The sequence below is a fragment of the Equus przewalskii genome, chromosome X (assembly GCF_037783145.1).
Source record: "Equus przewalskii isolate Varuska chromosome X, EquPr2, whole genome shotgun sequence".
Taxonomy (NCBI): domain Eukaryota; kingdom Metazoa; phylum Chordata; class Mammalia; order Perissodactyla; family Equidae; genus Equus; species Equus przewalskii.
This window is the reverse complement of record NC_091863.1, coordinates 44,982,131-45,003,608: the sequence shown is the minus strand read 5'-3', so window position 1 is coordinate 45,003,608 and position 21,478 is coordinate 44,982,131. Positions and strand designations below refer to the sequence as shown.

Here is a 21,478-nt window from a genome sequence, read left to right as displayed (position 1 = left end):
GTAATCTGCTTAGGCCAATGGAGTTAAGAGGCTATGAGAAAATGCACTATTTCATCTAGGATATCTTTTACACAAACCTCTCAGTAACCCATAAACAAAAAGTCGGAGCACAGCTACAATTCATAAAAAGAGAGAAAACTCAGAAAACTTCCTCAGAAAACCACCAAAATGAAATGGCAGTCAGAAATACAAAGTAAGAGAAACAATGGAAACATAGAACCACCAGGAAACAAGAGATAAAATGGCAGTATTAAGCCCTCACATATCAATAATCACTCTAAATGTAAATGGATTGAATTCTCCAATAAAAGACAGAATAGGGTTGGCCCAGTGGCATAGTGGCTAAGTTTGCATGCTGCCCTTGTATGGCCTGGGGCTTGCTGGTTCAGATCCCAGATGCAGACTTACATAATGCTCATCAAGCCATACTGTTGTGGTGTCTCACATACAAAACAGAGGAAGACTGGCACAGATGTTAGCTCAGTGACAATCTTCCTCAAGCAAAAAAGAGGAAGATTGGCAACAGATGTTAGCTCAAGGCCAATCTTCCTCACCAAAACCAAAAACAAAACCAGAGTAACTGGATGGATTAAAAAACAAGAGCCAACAATATGCTGCATCAGGAAACACACCTCAGCTCTAAAGACAAACATAAGCTCAGAGTGAAGATATCAAAGAGGATACTCCAAGACAATGGCAAACAAAAGAAAGCAGGTGTTGCCATACTCATATCATGCAAAGCTGAATTCAAGATCAAAAAGGCAGTGAGAAGAAAGAGGAGAACTATATAATGATAAAAGGGACGTTCTACCAAGAGGACATAACACTTATAAGTATATGTGTACCTAACACAGGAGTACCAAAGTACACAAAGCAAGTATTAAAAAACCTAAGGGAAAAATGAACAGCAACACAAAAATAGTAGGGGACCTCAACATCCCACATATATCAATGGATAGATCATCCAGACAAAAAGTCAACAAGGAAATAGTGGATTTAAATGAAACACTTGATCAGAAGGACTTAATAGATATATAGAGAGCATTCCATCCAAAAACAGCAGAATACACATTCTTCTCAAGTGCACAGGAATCATTCTCAAAGATAGACCATATGCTGGGAAATAAGGCAAGCCTCAATAAATTTAAGAAGATTGAAATCATCTCAAACATCTTTTCTGTAAAACATGCTATGAAACTAGAAATTAACTACAAGACAATAGCTGGGAAATTAAGAAATACGTGGAGACTAAAAAACATGCTACTTAACAGTAGGAGAAATTAAAAAACACCTGGAGACAAATGAAAATGAAAACACAACATACCAACTCTTACAGAATACAGCAAAAACAGTTGTAAGAGGGAAATTCATAGCAATATAGGCCCACCACAAAAAACAAGAAAAATCTCAAATAAGTAATCTTAAACTACATCTAACACAACTAGGAAAAGAAGAACAACCAAAGCCCAAAGTCAGCAGAAGGAGGGAAAGAATAAAAATCATAGCACAAAAAATGCAATAGAGACTAAACAACTGTAGAAAGGATTAAAGAAACTAAGATGTGGTTCTTTGAGAGGATAAGCAAAATTAACAAACACTTAACCGGACCCACCAGGACAAAAAAGAGATGGCTCACATAAATAAAATTAGAAATGAAAGAGGAGAAATAACAATGGATACCACAGAAACACAAATGATTAGATGAGAATACTATGAAAAGCTATATGCCCACAAATTGGATACCTAGAAGAAATATATAATTTTGTGTGTGTGTGAAGAAAGATTAGCCCAGAGCTAACATCTGTTGCCAGTCTTCTTTTTGCTTGAGGAATATTGTTGCTGAGCGAATCTCTGTGCCAATCTTCCTCTATTTTATGGGATGACAATACAGTGTGGCTTCACAAGCAGTGCTAGGCCTGCACCCAGGATCCGAACCTGTGAATCCCAGGCTGCCAAAGCAGAGAGCACGAATGTAATCACTAAGCCACCAGGCTGGCTCCAATGGATAAATTCTTAGACTCATACAACCACCCAAAAATGAATCAAGAAGAAATAGAGAATCTGAGTAGACCAATCACAAGTAAAGTGATTGAGACAGTAATCAGAAACCTCCCAAAAAACAAAAGTCCAGGACCAGATGGCTTCTCTGGAGAATTCTACCACACATTAAAGAAGATTTAATGCCTATCCTTCTCAAACTATTCCAAAAAATCAAAGAATACAGAACACTTACTAACTCATTTTCTGAGGCCAACATTACCCTGATACCAAAACCAGGCAAGGACAACACAAAGAAGGAAAACTACAGGCCAATATCACTGATGATCATCGATGCAAAACTCCTCAACAAAATATCAGCAAACTCAATAGAGCAATACATTAAAAGGATCATACACCATGATCTAGTGGGATTTATTCCAGGAATGCAGGAATGGTTAAACATACACAAATCTATCAATGTGATACACCACATTAACAAAATGAGGAATAAAAACCACATTCTCATCTCAATAGATGCAAAGAAAGCATTTGACAAGATCCAACATCGACTTATGTTAAAAACTCTCAATAAAATGGGTATAAAAGGAAACTACCTCAACATAATAAAGGCCATATATGACAAACCCACAGCAAACATCATACTCAATGACGAAAAACTGAAAGCCACCCCTCTGAGAACAGGAACAAGACGAGGGTTCCCACTCTCACCATCCTATTCAACATAGTACTGGAGGTTTTGGCCAGAGCAATTAGGCAACAAAAATAAATAAAAGGAATCCAAATTGGAAAGGAAGAAGTGAAACTCTTGCTTGTTGCAGATGACATAATTCTGTATATTGAAAATCCTAAAGAAACCATCAGAAAACTATTAGAAATAATCAACAACTACAGCAATGTTTCAGGGTACTAAATCAGCTTACAAAAATCAGTTGTGTTTCTATACTTTAACAACAAACTAGCAGAACAAGAAGTCAAGAATACAATCCCATTTGAAATCGTAACGAAAAGAATAAAATATCTAGGAATAAACTTAACCAAAGAGGTGAATGACCTACATACTGAAAACTATAAGATATTATTTTTTTTAATATTTTATTTTTTCCTTTTTCTCCCCAAAGCCCCCCAGTACATAGTTGTATATTCTTCGTTGTGGGTCCTTCCAGTTGTGGTATGTGGGACGCTGCCTCAGCGTGGTTTGATGAGCAGTGCCATGTCCGCGCCCAGGATTCGAACCAACGAAACACTGGGCCGCCTGCAGCAGAGCGCGCGAACTTAACCACTTGGCCACGGGGCCAGCCCCCTATAAGATATTATTGAAACAAATTGAAGAAGATATAAAAAAGTGGAAAGATATTCCATGCTCATAAGTTCGAACAATAAACATAGTTAAAATGTCCACAGTACCTAAAGCAATCTACAGTTTCAATGCAATCCCAATCAGAATCCCAATGACATTCTTCGTGAATTAGCACAAAGAATCCTAAAATTTATATGGAATGAGAAAAGACCTCGAATAGCCAAAGCAATCCTGAGAAAAAAGAACAAAGCTGAAGGGATCAGACTCCCTGACTTCAAAATATAATCAAAACAGCATGGTATTGGCAGAAAAACAGACACACAGATCACTGGAACAGAATTTAAAGCCCAGCAATAAAACCACACATCTATGGACAATTAATCTTCATCAAAGGGTCCTAGAAAATACAATGGAGAAGGGAAAGTCTCTTCCATAAATGGTGCTGGTAAAACTGGACACCCACATTAAAAGAATGAATGCAGACAATTATCTTGCACCATGCACAAAAGTTAACTCAAAATGGATTAAAGACTTGAATGTAAGACTGGAAACCATAAAACTCTTGGAAGAAAGTACAAGCAGTACACTATTTGATATTGGTCTTAGGAGCACCTTTTTGAATACCACGTCTACTCAGGCAACGGAAACAAAAGACAAAATTAACAAATGGGACTACATCAGACTAAAAAGCTTCTCCAAGTCAAAGGAAACCATGAACAAAATTAAAAGACAACCCACCAACTGGGAGAAAATATTTGCAAATCATATATGCAAGAAGGGGTTAATTTCCTAAATATATAAAGAACTCATACAACTCAACAACAACAAAAAACCAAACAACTGGAACAAAAATGGGAAGAGGATATGAACAGACATTTTTCCAAAGAAGATATACAGATGGCCAACAGGCACATGAAATGATGTTCAACATCACTAATTATTAGGGAAATACAAATCAAAACTACAGTGAGATATTACCTTACACTGGTCAGAATGGCTAAAATTACCAAGAAAAAAACAACAAATGTTGGAGAGGATGTGGAGAAAAGAGAACCTTCATGCACTGCTGATGGAAATGCAAACAGGTGCAGCCACTATGGAAAACAGCATGGAGATTTCTCAAACTATTAAAAATAGAAATACCATATGATCCAGCTATCCCACTACTATTTATCCAAACAACTTGAAATCAATGATCCCAAGAGATTTATGCACCCCTATGTTCACTACAGCATTATTCACAATAGCCAACACATGGAAGCAACTCAAGTGCCCTTCTACAGAAGAATGGATAAAAAAGATGTGGTGTGCGCGCGACACACACACACACACACACACACACACACACACAAATGGAATACTACTCAGCCATAAAAAAGACAAAATCACCCCATTTGCTACAACATGGATGGTCCTTGAGGGTATGATGTTAAGTGAAACAAGCCAGACAGAGAAAGACAAATACTGCATGATTTCACTCATATGTGGAAGATAAATAAATACACAGATAAAGAGAACAGATTAGTGTTTACCAGAGGGGAAGGTGGTTAGGTGTGGGTGAAAGGAGTAAAGGAGCACATATGTCAGGTGACAGACAAAAATTAGATTACTGGGGGCCAATACAATGAAGTTTATTCAGAAACTGGTAAATAATAATGTACACATGAAATTACACAATGTTATAAACCATCATGACCTCAATAAAATTATTGAACAAAAGAGAAATGTCTTCAAATTGAGGCAATGCTGTAAATGTTACTGGAATTCCCATGGATAGGAATGATTTGAGCTGGACCTTTAAGAACAGAGAACATTTTGTAAGTAGAAAGAAGAAGAGAATTCCAGGTTGGAAGCTAGGCAGAGGCAAGTCACAACTATCAAGTCTCTCCTCTTCTCTCCCTAAGACAGAGAAAGCACAACTCTACACACACACACACACACACATACTCATTAGTGCAAACAGAAAATTGTGTTGTATAAAAACAACTGCTGAAAAAAATTGAAATTTTTAATAGAAATACTAGTAATCCAAAATTTCAGGGAGGGGGAATAATTCCTGGTCAATATATTTTCTGAAGACTTTATAAAGTGACTGGATAGTTACATTATTTCCCCTTAAACTGGGTGTTTAATAGCTGATCATTTTTAATAACATAGCAGGGATACCCTCCTTATTTGCTGTTTTCTCTATTCTTGCCATAGAGAACTAGAACTTTATTTAAGCAAGGAAATCTTTCATAACATTGCCAGCCACTCATCTATCTAGGTAGAGAGGACAAATCACTTAGGAGCAGATATTATTTGTTCTGAGAAGACTGGACCCTTTTGGTTGGCTATAAAGGCTAGTAAGGGACTATTTTTTTAAATGGTGACTAGACAACCATATAGTCATAGGGAAAAGATAAAATTAGACTTATACATTATGCACAAATAAACTACAGGTGCATTAAAAATCTAAGTATAAAAAGCAAAACTGTAAAACTTTTAGAAGACACAAAGGATTTCCTCATAATAAGACAAATCAAAGCAAGGAAAGATTTCTTCAATAATATATAAAATAATGCACAAACCATAAGGAAAAGATTGATCTATTTGACTATATCAAAAGTTAAAACCTTTAAACAATAAAATAGCATAAACAGAATTTAAAAACAATCCACTATAAAAAGGATGAGGGTACGTCAAAAGGACATAGAAGCCAACCTGAAAGACTTCCCAACGGCTAAAGCTGGAACAATTTGTGCAAAAGTAACAACAGTATTGGATTATAACCCAAAGAATAAAATAAATCTCCATGAGTCCACACTGATATACATAAATGATTGAATAAATAAATATACGGGAATGAAGGGACAAATATTTCTTACAGAAAAATTCCAATTAACAAATATGGAGATTTGGAGGGAAATGACCCAAAGTCCTCAGTAGATGGACAAATAAACTACATTCATTGGGTGGCATACTCACAAGCAATTAAATGAAAGAACTAGATTCATATATACCAACAGGGATAAGTCACAGATCACATTTTTTAGTAACAACAAGTTGCAAAAGGATAAGTATAGCATGATACCATTTTATGTGAAAGTTTAAAACACTTAAATAATACCATATATTGTTTGTAGACACATTCATATGTAACAAAACTATGAACACATATATGGATGGTAATGATAAACACAAAATTTAGGATAGTGATTATCTCTTGATAGGAAGACAGGGAAAATGGATGGGTAAGAGCGGAGCTTTAGTTGTATCTGTAACATTTAAAAAACTTTTGAGGGGCTGGCCCTGTGGCCGAGTGGTTAGGTTTGTGTGCTCCACTTCGGCAGCCCGGGGTTTCCTCAGTTCGGATCCTGGGCACGGACATGGCACCACTCATCAGGCCCTGTTGAGGTGGCATCCCATGCGCCACAACTATAAGGACCCACAACTAAAATACACAACTATGTACTGGGGGGATTTGGGGAGAAAAGCAAAAAAAAACCAAAGATTGGTCACAGTTGTTAGCTCAGGTGTCAATCTTCAAAAGGAAAAGTTTTTTTGAGAGCTTTGAAGTAAATAAAGAAAAATGTTAAATTCTGTTTATTTTTGGAAAAAGACACACAGACGTATTTTTATTATTGTCTATTTTTTCCAAGTTCAAATGTCCTTTGGTTTGAAGAGCTGACAAGGGAGATCAGATCATAAGTATTTATTGAACCCAAATCTTCAGACTGTACATGGATGATTCACGTTTCATGGATATACATGAATCTTTGTATGGATACCCAAGTGTTATGGGTTGAATTTTGTCCCCTCCAAAAGATATGTTGAAGTCCTAGCCCCAGGTACCCAGGAAGGAGGTGATCAACAGCGTTTATGAGAATTTCATACCAGCAGAAACACTACTAGCCTGGACTAAAAGGGACAGAAACTGGATGAAATGAAAGAAGAATGATTTCAAGAGCAGAGCCATGGATACAGAGGCATGGGCCAATGGGACCTCCTCAGGCAGAGATGGCAGGAGCATTGTCCTTGTAGGCTGAGAGCGCGAGGTCACCAAGCCCAGAGGATAGAGCATTGAGCCACATAGGATTATTCTCAGGCCATGAAGTCTAATAAAATATTCCCTACTGGGTTTTGGACTTGCTTGGGACCTGTGACCCCTTAGTTCGTTCCAATACCTTCTTTTTGGAATCATAATATCTATACTATGCCTGTCTCAACATTGTATTTTGGAAGTAGATAATTTCCAAAATAACCCATACCTAATATACATGGTTTAGAAGATAAGATTTGGGACTTTATGAGTTGATTATATTTAGTTAAGATTTTGGACTTAGAATTGATGCTGGAACAGGTTAAGAGTTTTGGGGATGTTGGAATGAGATGAATGTATTTTACCCCTGGAAGGGACATGATTAATGGAGGGATAGAGGACGTACTGTTATGGGTTACACTGCGTTCCTCAAAAATATATATTGAGGTCCTAACCACTGGTACCTGCGAATGTGACCTTATTTGGAAATAAGATCTTTGCATATGTAATCAAGTTAAAATTAGAGTGAGCTCTAATCTAATATGACCAGTGTCCTTATGAAGAATTGGAAAACACCTTGCAAAGAGAGAGACAGACACAGGAAGACAGACATGTGAAGACAGAAGGAAAAATTAGAATTATGCTGCCACAAGCCAAGGAATGTCTGGTGTGACCAGAAGCTGAAAGAGACCAGGAAAGATCTTCCTCTAGAGGTTTTTGAGGGAGCAGGGCCTTGCCAGCACCTTGATTTCATACTTCTAACTTCCAGAACTGTGAAAGAATAAACATCTAAAAGCCACCTAATTTATGGCACTTTGTTACAGCAGCAAGAAATTAATACATCAAGTACTCATTTATATGGGGATGTATCTCCATGAGTCTGTGTATATCAGGACGGCAATTTCTGAATGAGTATGTGTGTCTCTGTCTGGGTACCATATATGTAATCAACATATAGTTGACCAGGAACATGTGAAAGGATATGTAATCTGTCTGGAAGTCTCAAAGTAGGTAGATAATTCCCCCAAACTCATTGATCCACTCATGTATTCATTCAACAAATAATTTCAGGGCTCCTTCTATGTACTATGCATTGGAGGCAGACATGACTAAGACTGTTGAGTCTACTGCTATGAGAGACCAGAGGTAAAAACAACCTTCTTTATCTACTTACTTCTGGTTCCAGGGCTCCTGTTATTTCTTTGATCTTATTCCGACTGAAGGTAAGACAATGAGAAAGTGTATGAGTAAATAACAGAAGAATACTTATAAAAGAGGGCTGTGAAATTTGAGTCTGTCATCTTCCTAATTTAGGTACTTGAAAGCAAAATGATATGGCACTTAAGGGCAAGGGCTCTGGTGTCAGATCTGAGTTGAAATCTCAGATGCCAAATGCTAGCTGTGTGACTGTAATTTATTTAGTTAACTTCTTTGATTCTAGATTTCCTCATTTGTGAAAAAAGGGGAGGGCAATAATATTTCATAGGGCCGTATTTAGAAGATTCAACAAAATAATATTTATACTGGGCTAAAACAGTGCCAGGCACTCAGAAGCCAGCTCCCTTCTGCCCCTTGAATATGCAAGAAGAGGCTGTTTTGCTTGAGTACTTTTTACACAATAAGGATGTACTGTTTCTGGCTGGCAGAAGGGTGCCCTGGGTCATAGGATCTGAAATACAAATTTGAGATTCCCAAGGTTACTCTCTGTTCAAGTCTACTCAGTTTATGAGGATGACATTTATTGACATTATTTTGAATCAAAACAGGATAAATTTAACACACTATCCCAAATATGCATTTAAAGGCAATATAGCCAGAGGAAGCTTTGAAGAAAGTTGGAGGTACCATTAGGCACTACTAACTCTTAACTGTTGATGGCTACTATTATATCCACAGCACAACTGCGAAAGAAGACCTCAACCGGGTAGATTCCAATGATGCTTAAGAGTCATCTCGTGCAAGTTCTCAACTATCATAGAGTCTCTGGCTATCAAATTATATCACGTTATATCAAATTATATGAGTTGTAGGGTCTAGCAAGACATCATTTGAATGATTTTTCTCTGGAAAGCCTTGAATTCCCCACTTTATCTAGCCAGTGAGTTGACATTGCCCCCTACCCCCATTGGAGATGGAGGACCTAAACCTTTTTTAGACATAGCTGGTATGCTTCATGCTTAGAAGTAGGAGCATATTTTGACCTTCTTTACCTCTCACTCCCCAACAACTCTGAACATTATCCCCAAATATCTGAATCAGCCTCGCTCCTTCCTTTGGATTAACAAAAACATCCAGAATGTTAGAATCTATTGCTTCAGAGCTCTTTGAAGCTTTCATGCACCAGGTATGAGACATTTCCAGACAAAATAACCTAAAATTATCTGCAAGGGAACTTTAAAATAAATACAGTAATAATTCAGCAAAGCAAAGCTGTATTCAGATCAGACAAAAGCTCCAAGGAAATCCCCATAGGCTGACGTCAGGTAGAAAAAGCAATTCAACATCAAGGAATTGCTTCAAGAAACAAATCCAGAAGTGTAGGATGTAAGTACAGCATGAGAATAAGGAGCTGGGTTCAAGTTTAGATTCTACCACTTGCTAGCTGTATAACCCCGAGAATATCACTTAAAATTTTTAAATCTCAATCTCTTCATCTGTAAAAAAAAAATGAGATTAATGAATTTTGATCTTCTTTAGATCCTTATTACATAAAAGTTTATCCACCCAGCAGTATCTTCAAGTATACTCATAAGTATCTGCAAGATCTGCAAGTATCTTGTTAGAAACTTGTTAGAAATGTAGAATCTCCTCAGGTCCCACCCTAGACCTTCCGACTCAAACTCTGCATTGCAACCAGATCCACAGTTGATTTATATACACTAAAATTTGAGCAGCACTGACTTGGGTGAAGTGGGGGGTAAATGAGGGAATTTGTATAATTTCATCAATAAATTAGGAGGCCAAACTTGGGGGTAGGTATGAATGAAGGCGTGAGAGAGATGGAGAAGACTTGGAACTGTTTCTGGGGGGTTGGATGAAAGGATGGTGGAGCAGACAGGATGTCCCCTCTGAGATTAAAAAGCATGTGCTTACAGTGGGCCAAGTCCAAATATTTTTTTAAGAGAGAAGGAATAAAAGAGGAGTTAGCAAACATACAAATACTACCATTTACTGACTGAACATTGTGGGCTAGGTACTTTTTATGTGTTATACAATCATTGTAATAATTTTACCAGATAGGTGGTGTCAAGAATTTAGAACAGTTTCTTACAAATAGTAATTGGTCAATAAATATTGACTGTTACTGTCATTTGCAATAAATACTATCTTAACCTTCTCCTTCATGAGAGGATCAAAGTAATAGACCTATATTCACTTTATTGCAACTTTAACGTCATCAAAGAGGAAGGTGAAAGCAAACCAATGTTTGCCCAGATTTCAAATGCTTTAACTAAAATTCCTCTTTCTAGGAAGTTGCCTGGCTTTGGCTCTGGATTTTCCCCACTTCACTTTGAAGAGTATAGACTCTTACCCTGGCAATAAGCAACTCTTAGCCTGAGGAAGTCAGGATAATTCTATTCTATTTATAACAGGCAACGCAAATATCAGAAGAGGCAGCAGGGCTTGGAGAGAGATCAGATTCCTTTGGAAGGAATTCACCCCAGGATTTTGAGAGAGGACAGTTTCAGCCAGGGCAGATGACTTTGGCACTTTGGGAGTGGGAGAAGCTTCCCTCTCAACACCTCTAGGGCTACCAATCCTTGCACCCCAAAGCTATGGGCTGAGGATGGAATCCTTCAATATCAACTGCTACTTCGGTAAGCAATATTAGGAAGGCAACTTAGAAGGCTCTAGAAAAAATCATTGAAATAGTAAGTGTCCAAAGCCTCAGTTGGGAACCACAAAACTTGTAAAGATCCTTTGAGTCAAGGAGATCCAAGAAGAGGAAACACAGTAAATCCCTGTCATCCTGTCTAAATTCTAAAGCCCAGGCATTACATTTATGAATGAAACCCTTGCTAATTCTCCAGTCCTGGGAACATCACCATCTGCTGCTGCTCTCCTTCAGACTTCCCCCTTTTTCATCTAGAGCTGTTAACTCTTTTTAAGAATGCACTCATCAGGTCCCATTCACTAGCCTTTAGGTCATTATAGTGATTGATAAGGTAATTTTGAGCTACTATAGGAAGGAAGCCCTGTGGGATTCAAAGTGCTAAAAGAAAACTAAGGAAGGATGTTCTGGAATTTTGGCCTCAAATTGCTTTGTGCAGTAATAGGAACAGACTTATCACAGGAAAGGACCAGGTCACTGGGGATACATTAAACCCTGCACACTCCCAAAATAACAGGACTTAACCTGGCAAGTAGATCAGACAGGCCAGGCCTGCAGCAGGTTGAGACCTCCAAGAGAACACAAGAAGCTACCAGAAAGTGAGTAGGACCAAAATAATGCTTGGTACAGGGGACACATTTGGAAGTGTCTGCTCCACACATAATGATTGCCTTATAATTCCTCTCTGATTTACAAAGGTGTGCCCCTAGCTTATATTAGATGACCCTAGCTTCCCGGCCAGAGCTGGTTTATCTAGAGGCAGGTAACCGATTAAAGCCACGTCCATCAGTGCCCAGTTCCCTTTGACTTGGAAATTGGAACTAAGAGAGCCACCAGTACCTTTCCATGAGAGTGAACTGTAACATAGGACCTCAGGAGATTAAGGAGCTATCTCTTGCCCACAGTGTACTCTAATCTAAAAGAGAAGAAATAAGCAGCTATGAGACACAGAAAGAAAACTAGCTTGGGTTCCCAACAACTTCCCAGTTTAAAGCCAGTTCATTCCCCAAATCCAGTCACATTCCTCTTCTGCTTAAACTAGCTCCAGCTGGTCTCCACTCTTTGCAACCTAAGGATAGAAATTAATAAATAAAATGTCTTAAGAGGCAGCTGCTGCTCAGATCCCAGTGACTGTCATCATGCAACAGTAGAGGCCCAGATGCCATGTTTCAAGTTTTTCAGGAAAGCTGCAAATGTACATTTTACATGAAATTTTCCACCTTTTATACACTGGTAATGAAATCAAATTTTGGAAAACCATGGTTCAAGATACAGTGTATCTGTGGCCTGAATGTAGTTTGTAGGCCCTTGAATTGTGACTGAAACAGCACATAAAACACTGACCAGCTTAAACTAGTTTTTCTTCCTTAAAACAGGTTGTTGATTAATCAAACAGTGCTCAATAACAGAGACAGCATTGTGCATTTATAACAGGCAACTTTATCTACTTACACATTGTGCATGGCAGGAACTCATGGCCCCAGTACAACCCCAGAATGAAGAATCTTCAGAAATGTTGCTACCTGATCCCTTTACAAAGCAAGGAGTCCTTAAATAAGGAAAATCTGGCTTCCAGCAGCTTGATTACCATATATGGACTGATTCGAGACTAGTCAATCAGTTTTTGCCCCTAACTCCTTAAATTTTGCTGTGAACCCTGGATTGAGGAGACAGATTTGAGAGTCTTGCCTCCCATCTCCTTGCCAGTCAACCTCATGATAAAGCCTTTTATTTTCTCAAAAGCAGGTGGGTGTTGTAACACTGGCTTCTAAGTGCGCTGGTCAGTATGTCCTTGCTCAGTGACATGACCTCAGTCAGTAAGCGTTCTGTCTTACCTGCTGCTTCCTTTCTTCTTAGGTCTTTCATCTATTACTATATTTTCCATATGTACCCATCTGTGCACTATTACACTGCCCACAGGGCCGAGTTAGTGACCCAGCTTGATCTATTTCCTTTTTGGTCTTGCTGACTAGCTAGCTGAACACACTGAATGATTAAAAATGTGGTTGTGGAGGGGCCAGCCCAGTGGTGCAACAGTTAAGTTTGCACATTCCGCCCCGGTGGCCTGGGGTTCCCCGGTTCAGATCTGGGGTGCAGACCTATGCACTGCTTGGCAAGCCATGCTGTGGCAAGTGTCCTACGTATAAAGTAGAGGAAGATGGTCACAGATGTTAGCACAGATGTTAGCAAAAAGAGGAGGATTAGTACCTGTCACTTTTATTATTGGTGTTGCTGTTTTTACTATTACTATTAATTATTAATTGTTGCTTGACTACCTGACTAGTAGACATTTCTACTAGTCTGACCTCAGAAAGTACAGCTCTCTCCCCTCTTTCCTGATCTGCAATGACTCTTGGGACCCAAGGACTGCTCAGATTGTGTCTACCTTCTGGCCCCAGTAATTTTTCTGGTCTCTGTTGACTGACCCTCAGTGCCAAAGATGGCTCTAGTTTCTCTCTTTAGCACTGGGAGGAGCTCTTTATGCAACCCTTAATGTTTTGAACAGTAAAGAATGGCTTTGGGGGAAAGTGCTCTTAATACCGTGCCTATAAAAAACAAAGACTCTTTTATTTATGGATTATTTATTTATTTGTGTCCTGGATTCTGTCTACTGCTCCACTCTTTTTTCCTGCCACTGGCCCAGAATCTCTTTATGCTCTAATCATAATAAAACACTCACTATTTCCTAAACACAACATCTCTTGGGAACCTCCACTAATTTACACATGATGTTCCTTCCATCTACAATGCCCTTCCTTTGTCTACTTGTCTACCTTGAAAACTCCTATTTATCCTTCAAGACTCAAACATCACCTCCTCCAGCAAGTCTTCTCCGACCCCTTCACCCCCAATGTCACCCACATCTTTCCTGCTCACGTAAATAGTTTGCTTACTTGTCAATTTCCCAATTCTTCCCTCCTTGAGTTTATTCAACCACTTTAAACCCTCAATGCCCTTATCTATAAAATGGGTATAACTCTATTGTGAATTTAAATGTGAAACATGCAAAAGGCTTAGCATGGTCCCCGGCATATAGTAAGCAATCAACAAATACTAGATGTTAGCAAGAGCTTTGTCTGTCTCCCAGCTGAGCTCCACAGCAAGGCTGAAGTTTTATATGTTGTATACCCAGCCTGTAGCACAGAGCTGGCCACATAGAGGGCATTTATGTTGAATGAGCAAATGAGATGAATGAATGAATGTTGCTTCCCATTTCAAAACCATCTGCCTTATATAAGTGGAAATAGTTAACATATATACCTAGGTTTAAAGAAGCCAAAGCTGCAGATCACATTCTGCTTCAACAGAAAAGCACTCTGAACCCCTCTTAATATTTTCTGTTCTACTACCATGCCATCACTGGCCAGCAAAAGTGCAAAGAGTTTTCTAAACTTACCCCTTCCCTAACCCTACTCTACCCACTTCTAACTTACATTATGTTGATGATCATTACCTTATATGGTTATATGGTTCTTCCTGCTTAGAATACATTTTCCCCTCCACTCTGGCTATCCAAATCCTACCTACACTTCAAGGTGAAGCTAGGCTTCACAGAGAAAATGACACTTGAATTGGGTATTGTGACATGCATAGGAGCTTACCAAAAAGAGAAGGATGGAGTAGAAGGAAAGGTGGAGGTGGGATAATACATGTTGTAAGAGGGGAAGGACATTTCTGGAAGTCTTGATAGTATGAACAAAGGCATAGTGTTTGTGAAAGACCATGGCACTTTCAAGTAGCAGCAGTTAGTTTAATGTGGCTCTTGTGATGAGGAAAAGTCACAGGGAATACACGCGAAAGGTAGGTCTAGGACAGACTGTGAAGTGTCTTACTAAAAGGCAGAGATTTAATCTTGTAAGTGAGGGGGAGTCCTTGAAGGATTCTGAACATTGGACTGGCAAGATAAAAACATATATTTTAGAAATATCCTAAGATGTAGACTAGATTGGAGTCTGTATTAGTTTGCTAGGATGGTGACAACAAAGTACTAAAAACTGGGTGGCTTAAATAGAAATTTATTGCCTCACAGATCTGGAGGCTAGAAGTCTGAAATCAAGGTATCAGCAAGGTTGGGTCCTTCTGAGGGCTGTGAGGAAAGAATCTATTGTAGGCTTCTCTCCTTGGCTTGCAGATGGCTGACCCTCCCTACACCCTTCATATCATCTTTCTTCTATGTGAGTCTATCTTTGTGTTCAAATTTCTCCTTTTCTTAAGGATACTAGTCATATTGGATTAGGGTCTGTCCTAATGACCTCATTGTAACCCGATTACCTCTGTGAATACCTTGTCTCCAAATACAGTTACATTCTGTGGTACCAGGAATTAGGACTCCAACACATTTTAAGGAACATAATTCAACCCACAACAAAGGCCATAGAGATTGGAGGCAAATAAAGCAATAGTAAAGGAGCTATTTTAATAGGCCATGTCAGACATGATGAAAAATTTAAGCAAATACACTACAAGTAGGGATGGAGAGGTACAAAGATTCCAGAAGCGGAATCTGGAAGGTAAGGAGAAGGAAGAGTCATAGATGACCTTAGGCCTTATTGTTTGGTTGACTATGTGACTGTTAGTCAAGGATAGAAATGGTAGTGGAAGGTTTGATGATGAATTCAGTTTTAGACATATCAAGTATGAGCTGTCAAGTCAAAATGTTCAGTTAACAGATGAATGGGTGGGTCCAAGCTCATGAAAAACATTCAGCTTGGAGATGCAGATTTGTTATACAGGCTGTCCTCAGCATATAAATGGCTGAAGCATATAAAGAGCTGAAACTCTTAAGTTTATGAGATAACCCAAATAAGGATTATAGAGTGGCAAGACAAGAGAATGAAAAGGGCAGTCAGAGAGGTAGGTGGAAATCCAAGGTAGAGTAGTGTCATAGAAGACAAGGAAGGGGAGGTTTTAAAGAAGGAAGGAACATACAACAGCCTTAAATGTGGTAGTGAGTCAAGTATGTTGAAAAGGTAAAGAGAGCACTCTGGACATATTTAGGGGATCTTTAGGCAACTTTGGCAAGAACAGTTTCAGTAATGATTTAAATGGAAACTGCAGGAAAAAATGGAGTGATAATTTGAGTGAGTGTTGTTAAAAAAAAAAAGATCAATTTAGACCAGAGAAAGAATGTGTTTGCAAGCTGAAGATTAGGAAGTATAGCATAATAGTCAAGGTATGGGCTTCACAGACTGGATTCAAATCTCAGCTCTGCCACTTACTAGTTGTGTAAACTTGGAGAAGTTGCTTGATTTTTCTGTGCCCCAATTTCCCTAACTGAAAAATGGGTACAATAATAGCACTTAATTCATTGGATTGTTGTGAGCATTATATCAATTATCACATGTAAAGTGTTCAATAGAGGGCTTGGCACAGAGTAGGTCTTCAATAAATGTTAGCTGGGGAAGGGGTGGTGGGATGGGTAGGATAACCAAACAAGAAAAAGAAAGTGAAGAAGATAGGAAAGAAGGAAACTGATGCAACAACTTCTCAGAAGGTATAAGAGAGAATCGATCTTCTTCTGGTTACTAGCTGTGTGACCTTGGTAAGGTACTTTAGTTTTCTGTGCCTCAGTTTCCTCATCTCTACAATGGAGATGATAACAGTGTCTACCTCACAAGGTTTTTGTGAGGATTAAATGGAATGATACATGAAACACACTTCCCACTGGTAAGGACTTGGGGAGAAGGATAGTGAATAGCTTAGAAGAAATCATGAGTGTCAGCAAGACTGAAAGTTAAAAAATGTTTCCAAGTGAATAATTTTCACAATTTCACGATAGAGTAAAATAGCGCTATAAAATATTATGATGTTTTCTTAAAAAGTTTAAGCATTCTTCTAGTGCTAATAAATTTGTGATTTTTTGATTAAAGTACATTGAAAAGACTTTTTGTATTTAAGTAGTTTCAAATGTGTTTGAAACTCTTTTCAGATAATTATGTTATAAAACAATGGTATGAAACTAAATTGTATTAGTTGGCATGAATTCAGCAATAATCTTACCAAGTTTTTCTTAAAGGACCATTGTATCCAAAGCATAAAAACATAAACCATCTTGGTTGGGTTAAGATGAACAATGCGTTAAGATTCATCCTCCTTACTAGAGTAAAATTTTAAGTAAAATAATTGTTGATTACTTTCTTTAAAAATGGCTTCCTATCTCACTCAAAATAAAAGCCAAAGTCTTTACAAGGTCCTGTGTGATCTGGCCCTCTCTGTCTCTCTGATCTCTTGTCCTACCACTCTCCTCCTCTCCACTCCAATGACACTGGCCTTCTTGCTGTTCCTTGAATACACCAAGATTTTGCACATTCTAATTCCTCTGTCTAGAACACCCTTCCCTCAGGTATTCTCATGGCTGGCTCTCTCTCTCAGTTCATTCACATATATTCTTAAATACCACATCAGACAAGCTTTCCTTGACTGCTCTATATTAAATAGCTCTCTCCAATTGCAAGTACCTTATATCCTTTCTTCCACCTTATCAACACCCAAAAAATATCTTATTATGTATTGTCTTTCTCTTCCACAACACACCCTCATTAGAATATAATCTCCAAGAGGGCAGGGACTTTGCTTTGTTTATTGCTATATAAGTCTTATTCCGTGCTGGCACAGAGTAGATTCTCAAGTATTTGTTGAATAAATGAATTAATGAATATCATAACACAATGTACTTTTGTGCTGATATCTTTGTCCATCACAGCTCTCCACCCTTGAAGGCTGAGCAACAACTAGGAAGGAGCTCAGACCAAAGTACATGTAAGGGCAAGCTAATTAGTCTAGGCAAGAGAAGTCTACCCCACCAGATCCAGGCATTCCAGAAGGGAAATTGGGGGTCAAAACTACTGCTAGTAAAATACAGAGAAAGAGAGCACAGTGTTCTTTCTGCAGTTATTCCTTATGAAACCGTTTTACCTCTGCATAGACAAAATTCTCTACAATCCCAGGAAGTAGAATGCATGACACCAAACAATTTAAATTACTCTAGGAAAGCCACTTGAAGCCCTTGGAGAAGGATTTCTATTGTTTGCCTGTAGTACTTGTTAGTGAGTTCACAAACCTTTCATTGTCCTAGAAAAAGAATAACCATATTTCGGCAATGGTATCTTATGACAGCTAAGAACTGCCTAGTACCCATATCCCGCAACAAGAAACTTTCCCAAAGAAAACAAAACTAACATGAACACAAAGGGGCAACCAAATGTTAAAATGGAAGCACAGCAGTCCCTCACATATTCCATGCATGCCAAATGCAGGAGGCTGGCTATGTAACCAGCACATAGTTCCTTCCCCACCTTCCATGCAAGAGGGAGGATAGCAGAGTTCAGTGGATGCGACACGTACAAAGTGTTGGCTCTGGGACAAGACTGCACTTCTACTGATAAAAGTAACCAGGAGACTTCCAGTTGAATTCATGTTTCCTTTGATTTTAGGAGGCCATAGGCCAGGGACTTTAGGGAGAAAGAATCCTAAGTGAGGCTTTCTTCTTTATCTGAATCCAGTGGACTCAATGATATGGCCATTCAGAAGAAGGTTATTTTGAGGTGTGGAAAACCAACTGAGGAGAAAGGGGTTGAAGGAAAAGTGTTTTAGCTAAACATTGACAGGAACCTACAACTGACTTATGCTCTTGATGGGAACTGGCACTGGGGATGCAATAAAACCCAGCACATTAAAGAGGGGAGGGACTCTGTGCCTTGCATTTAAAAACAGAGACAGCTGAACTGGTAAATTGCAGAGGGCTGGGAGCTGTGGCATTCCACTGACCAAAAGGAAACTTTCAAAGTGAAATACTAGCCCTAAAACCTCAAATAACACATTTCCATTGCTTTGACTCGTGAGATATCATTAGGCTCCCTCCCTAGGCAGAAACACGAGACAGACAGACATGGAAGAGATGTCACTGGTCCATATGAGCCCTTCTAACAAGTCTCCACCACACTAGTTTTTGGGGTTTTTGGATTTTTTTTTTTACCCGAGGAGAGAGCTGGTGAAGCCCTTCTCCCCAACACAATCTTCCCAACTGGACATGGACATGGGAGTGACACATTAGCCAAGGTGGCCTTAACTTCCCTTTTGAAGCATCCTGCCTCTCTCACTTTGCATGCAATTTTGACTTGAGTTCCTATCTCTTCAGCTGGATCTCCCAGTCACTTGGGATTAGGGATATGGATGCCTGGTACTAAAGAAAATACAACAAACGTTAACCATTGTAACTTTGATGTGACAGAAGCTCGGTAAATGTTGGAATCAAATTCAACATTCATCTCCATATCCTAGGAAGAAACCTTGCCCACCAATCTCTTAAGAAAGAAGTCAGTGACAGCACTTTACATGGTCTTCACATTACAGACGCCACTCAGCAGTAGGAACAGCTACAGGCAATGAATCTGGCATTCAATAAATATTTGTAGAATGAATGTTTTCAAGTCATCTGCACTGCCACTGCATCTCTCAGGAAACAAATTTTCCCCTTCAGCTAAAACTGCAGAGCCAATTGACTCTGCAGTTAACTAATGTGAAACTTGGCAACATTGCCTAGGGTGCACCTCCTGAGAATCAACTGAATATAAGAATCAGGTTTAGAGGCTGGTATGAGGAAGAAAAAACTGTCCTCTCCACACAAATTCCTCCAACACAGTAGTGTCTTAGTAAGGTGAGTCACTGCCATCCTTCTCGAGATTGAATTTCCAGTACAGATTTCCCTCAGTTGATCTAGTGCGCTGCCCCTTTAAGAAGCCAAGCAAGATGGAGCCCTCCCAGCTCTCAGCTAGAGGCTTTAAGCCACCTGATAGGAATGCTGGAGTGAGACAAAAAGAAAGAACGCCCGGAGGGGGTAAGTCGCGGTTCTAACGACAGAAGGAGAAATCAAGGCTCTAATGATACAACGACCAAACTCTGAGCACGCCTATCCCGCCTACCCTGTGGGTGGCAGCTTCCCTAGGCTCTAAAGCACCACCTCTCCTCCCCTCCCCTCCCCTCTCTTCCCCTCCCCTCTCCTTCTTATCCCACCCCACCCTACTCCACCCTCTGGATCCTCCTTGAAAGTCTCCTTCGGAAAGGTGCTTCCTTGCTACCCAGCTGAGACCCTAGTGAGGGTGGCAAAAGGAAGAGGAGGGTTTGTAAGCGAAATGAAAGGGACTTACTTTCGGATTCTGCGCCTCCGGAGGCATCCTCTCCTCTCAGCCCAGGGCCAGGGCCGACGGGGCGGGGCCGGGGTTGAGCTGGTGGAGCCGGGGTCCTCACTCCCTCGTACTACAAACCTAGTTCAGTGGAGAGTTAGCGGCAATGGGCACCGACTAGGGCCAGTGTATACTCGATTTTAAATTACCTCAAACGGAGACAAGGGTTTACGAAAGTTGACCGGGGGTGGGAGTGGAGATGAGCTCTAAAACCCTCCTTTTCCTCCCTTTCTGGCTAGCTTCCCCCACCCGGCATTAGCGATATCTGGGGCAATGGTTTTCTTTTTGCTTCCTTGTGGTTTCTTCTCCCAGCTGCCCGTCCCAGACCCCACCCAACGGCTCCACCCCATGCACTGCTACACTTTCTGTCAATCACCAGCCCCTTTAAAGCTGCACCGCACTACTTGGGTTTTTGTCCCTCTTTGGCGGGCAGACAGAACCTTGGACCTCCTGGCCTCTCCAACAATGCCTCCGACCTTTCTGCTGAGTTAGGGAAGCTGAGGTTAGTTGCTAGTGGCAGTCCCCCCGCCCCCTCTGCTCTAAAGCTTACACAATCGGCTCCACCCAAACTCCTCCTGGGCCGGCCAGGCTACGCCATACCCCACCCCATCTCCTTTCTTTACTCTGTTTCTTGTAAAGAGTGGGTCCCTAGGCTGCCAGATAGCCAAGAAAGTTCCTGAGGAGGCGCCCTCTTTGGCACCGCCCACTCCAGTGCAGTTTCTGAAGTGGCTACAACCAATCTTCTGTCCCTAAGGCCTCTTCACTCTGCCTGACCCGGTATGCTCTGTCTTCTCTATTTCTCATCTGTGTGCGTCTGCAGGTTTCTGACTAGAATGGGGTGGAAGAGAGGGTGGGGATTCCCACAAATGTGCTTCATGCCTTTCACTCACCCAAAACAGCAGTCCCACACCAAGGCCCCCTTGGTGACTAGGCAGCTCAAAGTCAGAGAAGGCCCCTGAGGTCCCATCCCCAGGTATTAGTAGAACTCCAGAATGACCCATCAGAAATTATATTTAATGCCATTCTCCATTCCAGTTAATGGCAACATCTGGTTGCTCAGGCCCAAAATCGTTGACTCGCTTTTTTCTCTCATACTTCACATCCGGTTCAAGAAATCCTGTTGGCTCTGTCTTAAAAATATGTCC

At 39.9% G+C, this 21,478-nt stretch overlaps 1 protein-coding gene across 6 annotated transcripts in view; it reads right to left on the bottom strand.

Annotated features, from left to right (window-relative positions):
• Window positions 1–20,975, bottom strand: part of KLF8 (KLF transcription factor 8) — a 325,716-nt gene extending 304,741 nt beyond the window's left edge. For 2 of the 6 annotated variants that reach the window (XM_070605590.1, XM_070605586.1), the window contains exons 1-2: window positions 20,884–20,975; window positions 20,298–20,414 (exon numbers count right to left, since the gene is read on the bottom strand). The gene's annotated coding sequence lies outside the window, so the exon portion shown is untranslated. Of the gene's footprint in view, window positions 1–20,297; window positions 20,843–20,883 lie in introns of those variants that run through there. The other 4 variants (XM_070605585.1, XM_070605584.1, XM_070605588.1 and 1 more) reach the window with 3 other exon arrangements.
• Window positions 20,976–21,478: the final 503 nt, after the last annotated feature.